The 15,846-nt window shown below is 47.7% G+C and overlaps 1 long non-coding RNA gene across 1 annotated transcript; it reads left to right on the top strand.

Annotated features, from left to right (window-relative positions):
* Positions 1-435: 435 nt before the first annotated feature.
* Positions 436-4,980, top strand: LOC139160145 (uncharacterized). Its single transcript, XR_011557888.1, has 3 exons — positions 436-536; positions 660-854; positions 4,882-4,980. It is a non-coding gene; the product is annotated as an uncharacterized lncRNA (long non-coding RNA).
* The last annotated feature ends 10,866 nt before the right edge of the window (positions 4,981-15,846 follow it).

Below are 15,846 nucleotides of genomic sequence, written 5' to 3'. Positions count from 1 at the left end.
ATGCTTATGAATTTTTAACAAAGTACGGTAGTAAAATTATTCTTAAGCATCTAATATGAACATATCTTCCATGGCATGTATAACACCTAAGAGTAAAGGGAAATATCCCAGTTTAAAAGATACTTCAGTCATGAGCTCCCCCATTATTGATGGAAAATAAAGGAGGGAAAATGTTCTGAGAAAAAGTATATGCTTTAATGTCCCAAATATTTTGAAAGCATTCCTGTTTGTCAGAAGAGTATTTACCAGGTTACATGCAAAAGACCTTTCTTTATGCAGAAATAAGAAATTGATATTGGCTACAATGTTTTTCTCCCAAAATAATTGCAAGGATACTGAAATGATCCGAGTAACGGCTTTGAGTTAAAACGCTTTATTCTTTCACAGAGAAACAACAGCCGCGGCTTACTTTCACTGCCGAATGCAATCTGACAGGAGACGCGTAAGCCCGGTAGCACAGGAAAACTTTCGCCCGGCAACAAGCGACGCCTGACAGCTCTTTAGTTTGGCGCCCAAAGCCCAGCGGCCAATCAGAGGTAAGTAAACAGTCCTGTCTGACTCTAATGACTTTTGCTTAACAATAACTCTTTAACTAAATTCCCTGGTAACAGAAACTTCTGGATTTAACATCCCTCCCCCTTCTGGTTGATTTATTACAGATGTTCACTCTGATAAATATGTAATAAATTCGTCCAAACGGGCTGGTCTTCTGGGTGCCCGCTCAGACCTTCGTGGGTCTTGGAGGACCTGGGTATCCACCGATGAAGATGGCTCTTCCGGATGGGACTGTCCAGCACCCCCATGGCTGGAGCCTTGCGGAGCTGCAGCTGCGCTGGCTTGACTAGTAAATCCAGGTAAGTCCCAGTCTGTTTGTTCCTGGTTCCTAGTAGGTCTTGAGTAATTTCCTGTGGGGTGTGAAGGAGGAGAGGCCCCATTACTTATGGCAGCCATATTGTCCCTTATACTGGCAGATGCCAATCTCCCTCTAATGTGATCTATGTGCCTCTTCCAGAGGCGGCCATCACTTAGGGCAATTGTATATGTTTTTGGACCGGTTTGTTCTGTGACTATTCCACTCTCCCACAATGTGCCCTTATCAAAATTTTTAACATACACATTTTGACCGATACATACCGAGCGTTCCGGAGTGGTGACATTTACCGTTTTTAACTGGACATAGGCTGGGTGCAGCCTATCCAATGGTGACCTTAACTTCCTCCCCATCAGTAATTCAGCCGGGCTTCTATTTGTAGTCATACTTGGTGTTATATGTTGCATTAGAAGGAAAGTGTCCAGTCTGCCTTGAATTTCCCCTGGGGATGATCTTTTGATGGCCTCTTTGGCCACTCGGACATACCTTTCAGCCATCCCATTAGCCCACGCTGCGTGGACTGAGACCAAAGCATGTTTCACCCCCAACCCGGCGAGGAACATTTCAAACTCCCTCGAAGTAAATTGGGGCCCATTATCCGATACCAGAACATCTGGACACCCATGTGTCGCAAACAATTTCCGCAACACCTTTGACACTGATGTTGTTGTAGTGGACCCTAGTAACAGTATCTCCAGCCACTTGGAGTATGCATCCACCACTATTAAGAACATGTTATTGTTCACTGGCCCCGCTAGGTCGATATGTATTCTTGACCACGGGCCCCTAGGGGTGTCCCACTGTGCAGGGGTGGTTTTGGGAGGATTTGGTCTGGTCTCCTGACAGGACTTACATGTAGCAACCCAGTCCTCTATAGCCCTGTCCAGCCCTGGCCACCATAAATACCCCCTAGCCAAGGCCTTCATCCTGACCACCCCGGGGTGTCCTTGATGCAGCAGCTGCATCACTTGGGGCCTTAGGGAATGGGGGATGACTACCCTATCACCCCATAACACACATTCATGCATCACCGACAGTTCTAGCCTTTTTGTCTTGAACTCACCTACTATTGGGTCATCCCCATTGGCTGGCCATCCTTTTAGAATATAGTGAAGGACTCTTCCTAAGACAGGGTCAAGTTTTGTTTCCTTGGCTACCTCTTCTGCTGTCACGAGGGATGGATTGCCTAAGTCAATTAAGAGGACATCTCCAGCAGGGGCTGGATCTACCACCTGCTGACCCAAGGGGCAGCGGCTCAAGGCATCAGCATGATTAATTTGAGAGCCACCTTTATGCACTAGAATATAATCATAGCCAGCTAAAAATATAGCCCACCTGGACATGCGGGGGGACATGAATGGAGGGGTAGGTTTCCCAGTGGCTAATAATCCCAGCAACGGTTTGTGGTCAGTAATCAATTGGAAAGGCCGGCCCAACAAATAATTATGGAATTTTTTAACGCCGGCAACCAAAGCTAGGGCTTCTCTATCAATTTGGGCATAATTTCGTTCAGCCTGGGATAAGGTCCTTGAAAAGTAAGCTATAGGTGCCTCCTGACCATTAGGTAATATATGGGCTAGGACAGACCCCACCCCGTATGGCGAAGCGTCGCATGTGAGTCTGAGGGGTAATGTGGGACTATATTGCACGACTACACTTTGGGAAGTCAGGAGTTGTTTGACAGCAGTGAAAGATGCCTGTTCAGTATCTCCCCATTGCCATTGCGCCCCCTTGTGGAGAAGTCTATGAAGCGGCTCAGCTGCAGAGGCTTTATGCTTCAGAAAAACTGAATAGAAATTCAATAACCCTAAAAAGGCTTGCAGCTCTGCTTTACAAGTGGGGGCAGGTGCATCTCTAATGGCCCTAATTTTATCATCTGTGGGATGAATTCCTGCTGCATCGATTTTGAATCCTAGGAAATCCACAGATGGAGTTCCCCATACACACTTGTCAGAGTTCAGCCTCAGCCCTTTTGATTGTAACCTGGTCAACACCTGTCGGATTCTAGAGTGTAATTGGTCCCTTGTGTCCCCACAAATTAGAATATCATCGAAGTAAGGGACCACCCCTTTAAGCCCCCATAACAAGCGTTCCATTAGTCTCTGGAAAATACCTGGGGCTACACTAATGCCAAATTGCAGGCGTGTGCACCTGAAGGCACCTCTGTGGGTAACTATTGTCTGGGCTAAAGAAGTGGCTTCATCTACAGGAAGCTGTAGGTATGCCTGGGCAAGGTCCAGCCTTGCAAAGACCTTCCCAGACCCTAAAGTGTGCAGCAAGTGCTGCACAACTGGAATTGGATAAGAGTTGTGCTGTAATGCCTTATTCAAAGTGGATTTGTAATCAGCACACACACGCAGAGATCCATCAGGTTTAAGGGGGGTTACAATAGGTGTCTCCCAGGGAGCGTGCTCAATAGGAACCAAAATGCCTTGGGCTTGGAGTTTGTCCAATTGGGCATCTAATTTGTCAAGCAAGGGCAGAGGTACCCTTCGAGGCTTTAGTCTCAAGGGGGGAATGGCTGGGTCTAAGGAGAAGGAGATTGGGGGTCCCTTATATGTTCCCAACCCTGGTTTAAAGACATCTGGAAATTCCTTCACAAAATCAGGTGTGTTAGGTGCAAAAATTTTGTGGACACCGGTGATGGCTAATCCTAGGGGAGCCATCCAATTCAAACCCAACAAAGAATGATTGGCCCCGTCCACGATTAATAGGGGCAACCTATGGTGCACATTTTTAAAAGTTATAGGGACGCTAGTAGTACCCAATACACTAATTGGGTGTCCCTGAAAGTCTTTGATGACAATATCTGAAGGCAGCAAAGAGTCTCGAGACACATCGGGTAAATAAAGTCTTAGTTTGTGCCACGGCATCAAAGTATATTTGGAGCCCGTATCCAGCTCCATGTGGCAGGGATGTTGATTTAATAGGAGAGGGACAACAATTTTATTAAGGGGAGAAGGAGTAGCTGCAGAAGCAGGGCTTGCAAGGTTACCTCTGTTGGACCATGGTCTCCTATTTCCCCGTCCTTGTTGTCGGAATGGCCGGTAGGAACGCTGGGCAGGGAACGTTGGCAGCAGATCTTGGTTCCCTGAGGTGTCATCTGGCAGGGCGGCACGGCATACAGCAGCGATGTGGCCTCGTTTGTCGCAGCGGCGGCAGAAGGCGTCCTTGAAGGGACATCTCGAACGTGCGTATTGACCTCGGCAGCCAGCACAAGCAGGGAAGTTTTGGCGGAGTTGCCGGTTAGGGGGTCCCCGAATCAGGCAGCACTCGTCGTCCTGGGCATCAAAATCAGCGGTGTAGTAGTCCAGCGAAGAGTTGACTTGTGCGCGAGGATGTGCAGTGAGTTTGCATACCGTTGACAGCTTGTCATTCGATTTCAATTCAGCGGCAGCAGACTCTGCCACTTCAGCCGTCTGGGCAGCTTTGATCACATCTTGCAGGGTTGAATCTTCCGTTGCTAATAGCTTATTTCGGATGGAGACATTCTTCATTCCGAAGATAATGGCATCTGTCAACCTCGCCTCAGGGTTATCAAATTGACATTTTGCCAATATGGTCCTGAGGCGAGTTGCGAACTGGTTAATTGTTTCCCCTTCGGCTTGTGCCGTGCGGGAAAACTGGTGCCGGTAAACCCTAGCGGGCTTAGTTGGTTTGAAATGGGAGGCTAATTTTTCTTTCAGAATTTGCCACGAGACGGAATTGGCAGGCTCTGGGTCTGTCAGGGTGCCCGCCAGCTCAAAAATTTGAGTGCCGCAATAGTTTAGGAATAAAGCTCTTTTGCGGCTGTCAGTGGCATCTTGCATGCCGGCTGCTTCCAAAAAAATTTCAAATTTTGCCATATAGGCAGTCCAGGTTGACCGTTCAGGGTCAAAAAGGTCTGGCGGCTGAATGATTGACGGGGTAGACATAATGATTCAAGGAGAAAAAGCAGTCCTCAAGACCCTCGTCGCCAATGAAATGATCCGAGTAACGGCTTTGAGTTAAAACGCTTTATTCTTTCACAGAGAAACAACAGCCGCGGCTTACTTTCACTGCCGAATGCAATCTGACAGGAGACGCGTAAGCCCGGTAGCACAGGAAAACTTTCGCCCGGCAACAAGCGACGCCTGACAGCTCTTTAGTTTGGCGCCCAAAGCCCAGCGGCCAATCAGAGGTAAGTAAACAGTCCTGTCTGACTCTAATGACTTTTGCTTAACAATAACTCTTTAACTAAATTCCCTGGTAACAGAAACTTCTGGATTTAACAGATACTTGTATTCAACTATACAAGTAAAATTCCATTTTAGAGCATTCTATTCAACACAAGCCCAGCAGAAGCAGAATGCTCAAATGCACCTTCCAAATAATGGCATTTTTAAAAACATGTTAAATATATGAAGCAGTACTTTTCTTCTGAAGAATCAATTAATCTGAAAATCCGAAGAAGAAATTCAAGTAGTGTGCTTTTAAAATATTTTGTTTGCAGAACATTTTACCTTTATTTATTTATTTATTTTGTCCAATACACAATAATACACAATGAAGGTTATAGAGGATATAGTAGAGAAGAAATACGAGATATAGGAGAGACTATAGGACAGGGGACGGAAGGCACTCTAGTGCTCTTATGTACGCCCCTTACTGACCTCTTAGGAATCTGGAGAGGTTAACTGTGGATAGTCTAAGGGTAAAATGTTGGGGGTTAGGGGGTGATACTACAGAGTCCGGTAATGAGTTTCACGCTTCGACAACTCGATTACTAAAATCATATTTTTTACAGTCAAGTTTGGAGCGGTTAATATTAAGGTTGAATCTATTGTGTGCTCTTGTGTTGTTGTGGTTGAAGCTGAAGTAGTCTTTGACAGGTAGTACATTGCAGCATATGATCTTGTGGGCAATACTTAGATTGTGTTTAAGGTGTCATAGTTCTAAGCTTTCAAGACCCAGGATTGTAAGTCTAGTTTCGTAGGGTATTCTGTTTCGAGTGGAGGAGTGAAAGGCTCTTCTTGTGAAGTATCTTTGAACATTTTTAAGGGTGTTATTGTCTGAGATGTGATATGGGTTCCAAACAGATGAGCTGTATTTGAAGATGGTTTTGGCAAAAGTTTTGTAAGCTCTGGTAAGTAGTGTGAGATTTACAGAGCAGAAGCTACGTAGGATCAGATTAACAACTCTTGAAGCCTTCTTAGCGATGTTGTTACAGTGGGCTTTGGCACTTAGATCTTTAGTTATTAGTATTCAGAGGTCCTTGACTGAATGGGGATTATCTGTGATAATTTGTTTATTAAGTTTGTATTTGAAGTTCTGATTCTTTTTGATGATGTGTAGGACAGAGCATTTGCTGGTTGAGATTTGGAGTTGCCATGTGTTGGACCAGTCAGAAACTGAGTCTAGGTCTTTTTGTAGATAATAGCTAATCTTTCAGAGTACTTAGTCTACATTTCTCAAGAAATGATTATTTCAGCCAAAAGTAAAAATATTTAATTTTCATTGTAATTAACATTGGGGGGGGGGGGGTTGGGGGGGGGGTCATTGATGATTATATAGTGATGGTTGGAAATAAACACACACAGTCTCCTTCCTGGGAAGACACTATAGTGGTAGACAAGGCCAGCTACTCCTTTTTCCATTAAGGAACAATGGTGGAGGTTGCCTTGTATGATAATCTCCCTTATTATCAAGGAATGCCAAATCCTGAAGCAAAATGCCAGTGTATTTTACAATGGAATATAATGATTTAAAAAAAAATGTTAAAAAGCAATTCACATTAAGGGATATAAAGAGAACATCTGTTGCAGTATTTGAAAAAAAAGCACATTGGTTGTTTGCTGATTGCGGCGCAGGCGGAGTAATAGTCCGACACAAGGTGTGGGTATAACGGGGTCACTTTTATTCAACAACTTAATTCTTAACTTATTAACTTATTTAAAACATTAACCCCACATGACCTGCAGGGTGCAAAATCAAATGGGGGCGGAATAACATGCCCAATTCAGACAGCAACCATGGGGCGAAAACTCCTTGAAACTGGGTGCGGGTCATGTTGAACTACACCTACCCCCTGCACCCTTACTACGCCCACCTGGCGTGTGGGATGGCTCGCTGCTGGTCTACGTTAAACTCCAGCCAGCGAGCCACAGGAGCGACTCACTCCCCGGACCCAGGCCGGTCGAGCCCTGTAATCCAAGAAGGAGCTCGCCCCTCACCTCAGTAGAGGTGCCCCAAAAGGAGCTCACCAGTTGCTATTTATTTTATTTTCCGCCCCCTATCGGCCACAGCAGGGGGTGAAATTTTAATTTATTCCCCCTGCTCCCCCCCCCTGCACATAAATGTGCAGGCACCTCTGCAGGTCGGCTATAAATCTATCGTTCCCACTATCGGTCAAGTGAACACCGTCCTGCCTGTACAAATCTATGAAGGATGCCCTGATGTCTGGATGGTCTATCACTCCACCCCCAGCCTGAATCACCCACTTCCTAACCGCTCTGTTTACCCTCTTTCTAGCCTTGTCCACTGCGCTAGGACTTCTAGCCTGCCGCCAACTCCTCCTGGGCAGGATGTTGGACCACCACACACACGTATCCGGCCACCGCTCCCAGATCACCTGCAAACTCTCCCAGATGTGCCACAGCAGCTCTACACCTGTCATCGCCCCTAGATCATTCCCACCAACGTGCAATACCAAACAGCCCGGCACCCCTCGCACCCTTCCACTGTCGAACAACAGCGGAAGAACTTCCCGCCAACGTAGGCCTCGTCGGCCCAACCACTGAACCACCGCTCGATCGATCTCCAAACTCGTGCCGGGCATCGTCTCACGGGCCCTCCGCTCGGCCCAGTACACCATGCTGTGGCCACATACCAGGATCCTGCGGCGCCGGTCAAGTCGTCGGGCTAGAGAAAGGGAGGAAGCAGAGCAGCATCAGACTGGCGGCCCGGCGCCTCCCCCCCCCGCCCCGCCCCACTCACCTAGGGGCGGATGTACGTCCGGAAGGCCCCAGATCTCCAGCGGCCCACTGACTTTATATCCAGCCTGCTGAAACCTTCGACTGCTGCCAACGACGCTGCACCTATTCTGAATGAGTGAGTCCCGTACCGTCTGGGGTCCAAGCCCAGCCTTACCAGCGCCTTGGACGTGACAGCCCAGAACTGGTACCTGGTCAGGGGTTCCCCGGACACATGACAAAACAAAAACCCCGGCTCTACACCCCTGTGGGCCCAATACGCCGCCAGAGCTGCCACCGGGCACACCCGCCGGTTGTTAGCCCGGGAAAGTTGGACCGTCACACCTCTACCCCTCTGGTCGGTCTTGGACCGTCGAAGCCTCAAGGACACCGAGCTACGACCTAGCTTGATATCCCTAGTGGTGAACGCCTGGCCGGAGCTATCGGCCCTGGACGCTGCTAGAACCTCGCTGACCCGAAAGGCCCCGAAAAACAAGGTCACCGCCGCGGCGTGGTACAATGACGCCTCATAAGCAGAGCGGCATAGCCGACCCCACAGCTCGTAAAGCCCCATCAAGTGGGTGAGCTTGAGGGGACGCCTGCTGTCACCCCGGGCCCGACCTTTCTCCCTGATCCAACCCTCTAATGTCTTTCTAATCCTGAAATCCCCTGTGGTGTCCGCAAAGCCCCGAGACTTGGCTACGAAGGCCAGGCCTGCCAACTTGCCCCTAATCGTCCGGGCAGACAACCCACGGCGGCGGTCAAGCGCGCAAAATTCAAGTAGGTGTTCGACCGGGGCCGGCCAGAGCTGATCGTATCTCCTATCATGACGAAAAGCCCAAAATTCCCTACCTGCCCGCTGGTACGCTCTCCTGGTGCTGGGAGCTATGGACAAATCCATGGCCTTGCTTACGTCGGCCCTCCAATCAGCCACAGATGCTGTGGGGCTGCTTCCGGGTACTCCTCGGCCTGTGGGGCAAGCAGCCGGAACCTAGCCAACTGCCCCCTGGACAGAGCGTCAGCCACCCCGTTTCTCACCCCCGGAACATGATGTGCCCGGAAAAGCATATTGTTGGCGAGGCATCTCCTAACCATGTGCCGGACCAAACCCATAACCCGCTCGTTCCTAGATGACAGAGTATTCACTACATGCACCACAGCCATATTGTCGCACCAGAAGTGGACTGTCTTACCGGCAAAACTGGATGCCCACAACTCAATGGCCACGACTATTGGGAATAACTCCAAAAATGTCAAATCCCTACAGATAGCCCCACCGAGCCACTCCCGTGGCCAGTCAGCCCGGAACCATTTGCTTTGCCACACCACTCCAAAGCCGGTCGTGCCCGCCGCATCGGACTTCACTTGGAAGTCCGCTTTCAGCAGCATATCCTGCCTCCACAATGACACACCATTGTATCCGTCCAGAAACCCTTGCCACACCACGAGGTCCTCCCTAACACTCTTCGATAACCTGATCCTGTGGTGTGGCTTTGACACTCCAACCGTTGCCCTGTACAGTCTAAACATAAAGGCCCTTCCTGGCGCGATCACCCGACAAGCAAAATTTAACAGGCCAGCCAGCTCCTGCACCTGTTTCAAAGTCACCTTCTTAGCGGCTCGTGCGGCCCTCACCGCCTCCTTGAGTCTAGTCAGTTTGTCATCGGGTAGCCTACACGTTTGTGCAACGGAGTCCACCTCGATGCCTAAAAATGTCAGTTTGGTTGAAGGCCCCTCGGTCTTCTCGTGAGCCAAAGGTACACCTAAATCCGCGCATAAAGCCTGGAAACCCATCATTCCCTGCTGACAATCGACGGCGCCCGCCGGCCCCGCGAATAGAAAATCATCCAAATAATGTACGACAGACGCAACGCCCGTACTCTTAACATGTGCCCACTCCAAAAATGAACTAAACTTCTCAAACAACGAGCAGGAGATAGAACAACCCATTGGCAAGGCTCTATCAACAAAGAACCCGCCCTCGAACTGGAAACCCAACAAGTCGAAATCCCCCGGGTGAATGGGCAAAAGCCGGAAGGCCGATTTGATATCACACTTCCCCATCAGCGCCCCCACTCCGCACGCCCGGACCATCGCGACCGCCATCTCGAATGGCGTGTAGCGCACCGAGCAGAGCTCCTCGGGAATGTGGTCGTTCACCGATTCACCAGGGGGGAACGACAGGTGATGTATAAGCCTAAACTCACCCGCGGCCCTCTTGGGCACCACACCGAGTGGGGACACCTGCAGGAAGGGCAGGGGGGGCTCCGCAAAGGGGCCCAAAACCCTGCCCTCGCGCACCTCCTTCATAATTTTGTCCCGCACCACGTGGCCCATTCCTGCCACAGACCTCAAATTGTCCGCCATGCATGCCCTGCGCGGCCCCCCATACGGGATCCTGAAACCCGCGGTAAACCCTGCGAGCAGGAAATCCGCCCCCTTCTTGGGGCGGTAGCCGGTGAGCCACTGCTGCAACCTGTCCAATCTAACGGGGGTTGGGCCCCTTACCTTGAGCCCCCCCAGGCTGGGGTTTGGCGGGGGTCCCAGCGTCCTTGGAGCCGGCCCCACCGCGCCCTCTGTAACAAGCGGAGGTCGGGTGTCTGCCACTACACAATGAGCAGGCGTGGCGAAAACGACAATATGCCCTGGAACAGGCCCCTCTAGCGCCGTACTCGTAACAGTACGGCTGACCTCGAAAGGACGACCCAGCAGTGCTGCGCTGGCCGGAGGCCGGGGTCCCCGTCCCCACCGCCGGGCGGGGAAGAGTAGCCTCCTTGCCAGTGGTTAACAGTAAATGACCTGTGGGTGTTCGCCCACTGGCCGGAGTTGACGCTTGCTGCGTGGCTTGAAGCCACAAATCGTTATGCCGCATATCCCACGGCCAGTGCCTGTTGTGGGCGGCGAACCTGCGAAAATCCTCGTCATATCGCTTCCAAGCCTCCCCCCCAAACTCCTGATACGCTCTCAGAATCATGTTCATGTACAAGATGAGCTCATGTGTCTTATGGACATCATCTTCTACCACCACAGAGTGGTAGGCCAAAAATGCATACGCCCACGACAGAATTCCCTTGTCCATTTTGGTACCTTTTGGGTCCTCCGACCCCTTCTTGCCCTCTTTATCCTTCTCCTTCTTTGACTTAGGCGGTAGCAAAATCTGAAACATGTCCACGTAAGCGCCCCGCCAAATTTTACGTTTGAGGGACTGGGACATGTGCATACTGAGCGGAGTGTCTGGTAGGCCCGGCGCGAAAGGATTATCGCTGTCAAAAGAAGTACTGGTAGACCCCGAGGTAGTTGACCCAGAGCTGTCCCTCGAGGTATCCCTCTTCCGTTTGTGCCTCCTAGCCACCGTCTTTTTACGCCCCCGCCTCCAGACCTGCGCAGCTGTGCGGGAGCGCCAGGTCCTCTGACCCCCATGTGTCGTGCGTTTTGAAGCCCGTAGCCGGCCTCGAGGCCCTCTTGGGAGGGACCACCGGTGCCTAGGCACAGGGCACTCACCCCAGTGAGAGGACTCGTCATCCGCCTCCTCAGAGCCGGATACCATCCTGCTGGCCTTCCTCCGCTTGGTCTTTGACTGCGCATGCCGGTCCTCGTGGGATCTCTGCGGGCTCCCAGCCGACTCCGATGAGCTCCGAGCCCCATCCGCGCCGGCAGCTGGCGTGGCCCGGCCCCGACGAGACCTGCCCCGCTTCTTTGGCCTCTCTTCCAGTTTCTCGAGTAATGAAGACAGTATACGTGAAGAAACAGAAAGCGAATCCCTCGCCCCCTGCCCCCTTCTGGCAGGCCGTGAAGCAGAAGCCTCTGCCTCAGAGAAACCTGATTCCCTACCACTGAGAGGCCCCTCCTCCGCGCTGGAAAACTCCTCTGGGGCCCCCAGTGGGTCCACGGGCGGGGCCCGGCCCTGGCGGGGCCCCCTCGCCCCCACTGCCGTTCCCCTACGGCCCCTCGAGCGCCCCCTGGGGGTCGCCACCCCCCTGGGGCCATCCTCGTTATCCTGCCCCCCTGCAGACCCAGCCCTTGGGGCCTCGCTCCACGCCCGCTTGGGCGCCCTCCTCCTTCCGGTGCGGCGGGGCTCCGTGGGGGGGGCCCCCGGCCCTCCGGCCTGCCCCCCCAAGGCCCGCCGCCGTGCCCCCGCGCGACCACGTCCGCCCCCCGCCATGCCTCCCTGATCCAATGCGCCTCCAAACCCTGTGGGGGGTGTCGCCGAAGCGAACTAAGGCTCCAGCCGCCGCTCGCGGCTCTTCCGGCCTCGAAGGCCTGACGCTCCGGCGCTCCTCGGCTGCGCACCCGGCCTTCAGGCCTGTGACGCAGCTCGCTGGGGGGAAAGGCAGCAGCAGCCTCGCCTCACGATGCTCCGGGCGAGACTGCTGCGCCACAAGGCAGCCCCCTCTTATAGGGCTGCCTCCCCTCGCCCGGCCAATCGGTGCCCACGCACCGCACCACATGGTCACGGCACCCGACGTGGGTGCCGTGACTCCGCCCCCCAACATGGCGGCCTCCATCCCCCGCCGATCGCCGCAACCCCCACCGGCCGGTAAGTCGGCTGTGGGAATTGTGGAAAACTTTTATGAGGGAAAATAATATTAAGACCCTAAGTTAATGTTCTGTGGTACATTTTGTAATATTTGGATACAAATTTAAATGTCAGCATAATTTTTTTCTTTCTTTTTTCCTTCCTTCCTTCCTTCCTTCCTTCCTTCCTTCCTTCCTTCCTTCCTTCCTGCCTGCCTGCCTGCCTGCCTGCCTGCCTGCCTGCCTGCCTTCTTTCTTTCTTTCCTTCCTTCTTTCTTTTTTTCTTTCTTTCTTTCTCAGAACAGAAAAGAGAATAGCAAATTATGTTTTCCTTATAAAATGATTTGGTTAGATAGTCATGTGGCTTGCATAAAAGAAAATTGAAGACATTTTTCACACAGTATTATATATCAGAATTATGTAGTATTCTGGGTTAGATTTGTTAGTGAAAAATAACTGCACAATTCCATCAAGATGATTGAAAAAAATATTTTGATTTGTTTCTTGTCTCCAAAGGAGAGCTTCTTTTTCTGTACAGTTATGTATCCTCAGCTATTATGGAACAGTAGATATGTGTAGGTTATAAATGGACAACCTACCCCACCTCTATGAATTAGGGTGCTAACTTGTCTGGTAACAGCTTGCTTGTTCCTTCAGCTTAGCTTGAAAGTTATAGAGAAAAATACCTCTATCACATTTGCAAAGAACAGCTGAGATATGCTGTTCGAAGCAGAGAATTCAAGTACAAATTTGTGCTTCCAGGATACAAACTGACATGTTTTAAACAGTAGTTTAGAAATCAGAGCACTTTGTGCCACAACTGTCTTGTTAAATCAGTTAAGCGAAGATATTAATCAAGTATGTGCTTAGAGGTCAAGATATTTGAAAGGGGGGGAAATGCTGTAGTAGGACAAAACTTATTTTTAGACTCTTGTATAATAAATGATAATAGCAAGATGGGGAATAAAGCTGCATACTTACTTAGGACTTATTCCTTAAACCCAGTGAGACTGAATTCCAAGTAATCATGCATGGGAGTATTCTGCACTTTATGCCTCTATGTTCATCCATCTATGCTACTTTCTTCAATTATTTATTACTCTAGCCTTGATATTTGCTCAATGTGTGTTCAGAAACACACAATAATATTCGTACTGAGCTCCTTGCACTAGTCTTGTAAATGAACATGACTACTAATGTTAAAAATAGTATGGAAAGTGGTGTCAGGTTGTGATAATACTTGATTTATAGTCCAACAATTATTGACTGTTTCAGAATACACACATACACACACATGCGTGCACAAAATTGAAACAACATGTAAAAAACAATCAACATTCAGTATTTATAAAATTAGTATCAAAAAGTATACTGCATTTTATAAACTTAGCCCTGTTGATAAAATCACATTGATCAGATTATAACAAATATACCATAAATAAAAGGATCCATAATAGATATAATATAATAGAAGCTATTCTGCCACGAGAGATTTGAGGCATGATTGAAGGATGTTTCTTCTTCTCTTTGTATTTCTGGGTGCCTATCTATTATAAATGCCAATCTTCTGAACAGTGTCCCAATAGATATCTGACTATGCTAATGCTATTGGGGTCAGAAGAAGTATGGTCCTGCATCTGTTGCAACAATAAGCAGTACAACACTATTTCATTTGCAAATACCAGTCTCTACAAATCAGTGTAATCTGCAATCTTCATCGTCCTGAAAATCCCAACCTCAACAGGACACAAAAGCATGATAGATAGCAATTTTAACCTTTTTAAACAAACCTAAGAGTTAACATTTGACCAATAATGCATTTTACATAGAGATATTTTAAAAGGCCTGAATAAGTTTATTGACCTTTGCGTTTCGCATGTCACACATGCTTTTGTGTTTGTTGATGACCTAGCATTCTGTGTCACCAGTATCACTCTTTCCAAGTTAAAATATCAGCATCATGGATAAGACTATTGAGTTTCCACCAATTATCCCATTTGAAACTACCTAAAATAAATCTTTTTATTGATTCCAGCTTAAGTGTTTTGATTCAAACTCATATTATCGAAAACATTTGCTGCAAGCTTAGAATGTAACATCCTGAGGGCTATCATCAAACATGAATGTCATAGCATATACTGTAGCATCAAGCATATTATCAAGCATGAAAGGTCAGAGTGTATGGTTTCTAATATTTATTTCTATTTTATTCCAGATGCTGAGTACTTACTTGTTGTTGTGCTATATTGGTTGTTTATATTGTATTTTATTAGCTGACCAAAGTACAGTAATGAGTTGGGTGGGTACATAAATTGAAATAAATTAAAATAAATGTTTTGCACATGCCTATTAGATGTTGCTTTTATGATATGTTGATCCCAATCTTTAACATGGAGGGGGACTACTTCTCCTTCTGTTAGAGGTTAAATAGGTTAAAATAACCAGAAGAAAAATATTTCCTCTCTTTAGACTGAAGGTTATAATGTACACATAAACTATTAACATACGTTGAGTGGTTTTTAGCATTCACAAAAGCATATTGCTGAAAGTATTTCACAATGAATGGCTAACGATTTAGCTAGAATGGAATATAAATTCATAAATAAAAGAATCAAACCTTTCTTGCCTATATATTCTATTACATTATTTATTTTAAATCAAATTCAGGTTTGCTTGTTTTTATACGCGTATTGTTTTTATTTAATTCTCTACGCAGAGTGCACTTTCTATGAAATGGACAACAATATCAATTTGATAAATAAACAAATAAACAATACAACTCATAAGCTGGAAGAACAACCTACGTATGCAGACCAACATTTACACAACTAAATATCTTTCTTCCTTGTATCTAGCAACCAATAACCAATTGGCCACATTAAATATTTAGGAAAAGGTAGATATAACCCACCTACTCTCCCCAATATATTTACCTAAATTGAACTATTTTTTTATAGCTAGCTCACCTGATAAACTGAGAAAAGGCATTACATGTATTTTCCCAACTTCCAGTTTTCTGTACTGTACCAGTGACAAATTCTCACTATATAAATAGTATAAAGATTAAAAAAAAACTTTGTTTTTTAACCTTTGCTGCATTAGGAGTGGACACACTTGGATGTTTCTTCTCTTTTCCTGACTGTGTTTTGCATGGATTAATTCTGATTTATTTCTGCATCCATTTGGGATGCTGAGGGGCAAACAAATTATGTGTTGATCTACATATTGCACGAAGCAGTGATACTTGGAAATAATGGATCATCATTTAGCAGATCTCAGATACAATGGACAAAACTGACCTTGGGGTATTCCTCATAAATAGATATCAAAATTAGCTACATCTGAAATAATCTGAACAAATTTTATTTTATTTTTTATCCATTTCTGTTCTTTGTGCAAGGACATAATTATGCAGATGATGTAAATGGATGCAAAATTGGATTTAACAGATACTTTTCAAAAGTAACTAACACTTTCTGCTGATGGGTTCATAAAATTGAAGTTTTATTGAATATGTATTTTATATAAAGA

Source organism: Erythrolamprus reginae, chromosome 1 (assembly GCF_031021105.1).
Source record: "Erythrolamprus reginae isolate rEryReg1 chromosome 1, rEryReg1.hap1, whole genome shotgun sequence".
Lineage (NCBI taxonomy): Eukaryota > Metazoa > Chordata > Lepidosauria > Squamata > Dipsadidae > Erythrolamprus > Erythrolamprus reginae.
The sequence above is the reverse complement of the archived record's forward strand: the minus strand, read 5'-3'. Positions and strand labels throughout refer to the sequence as shown.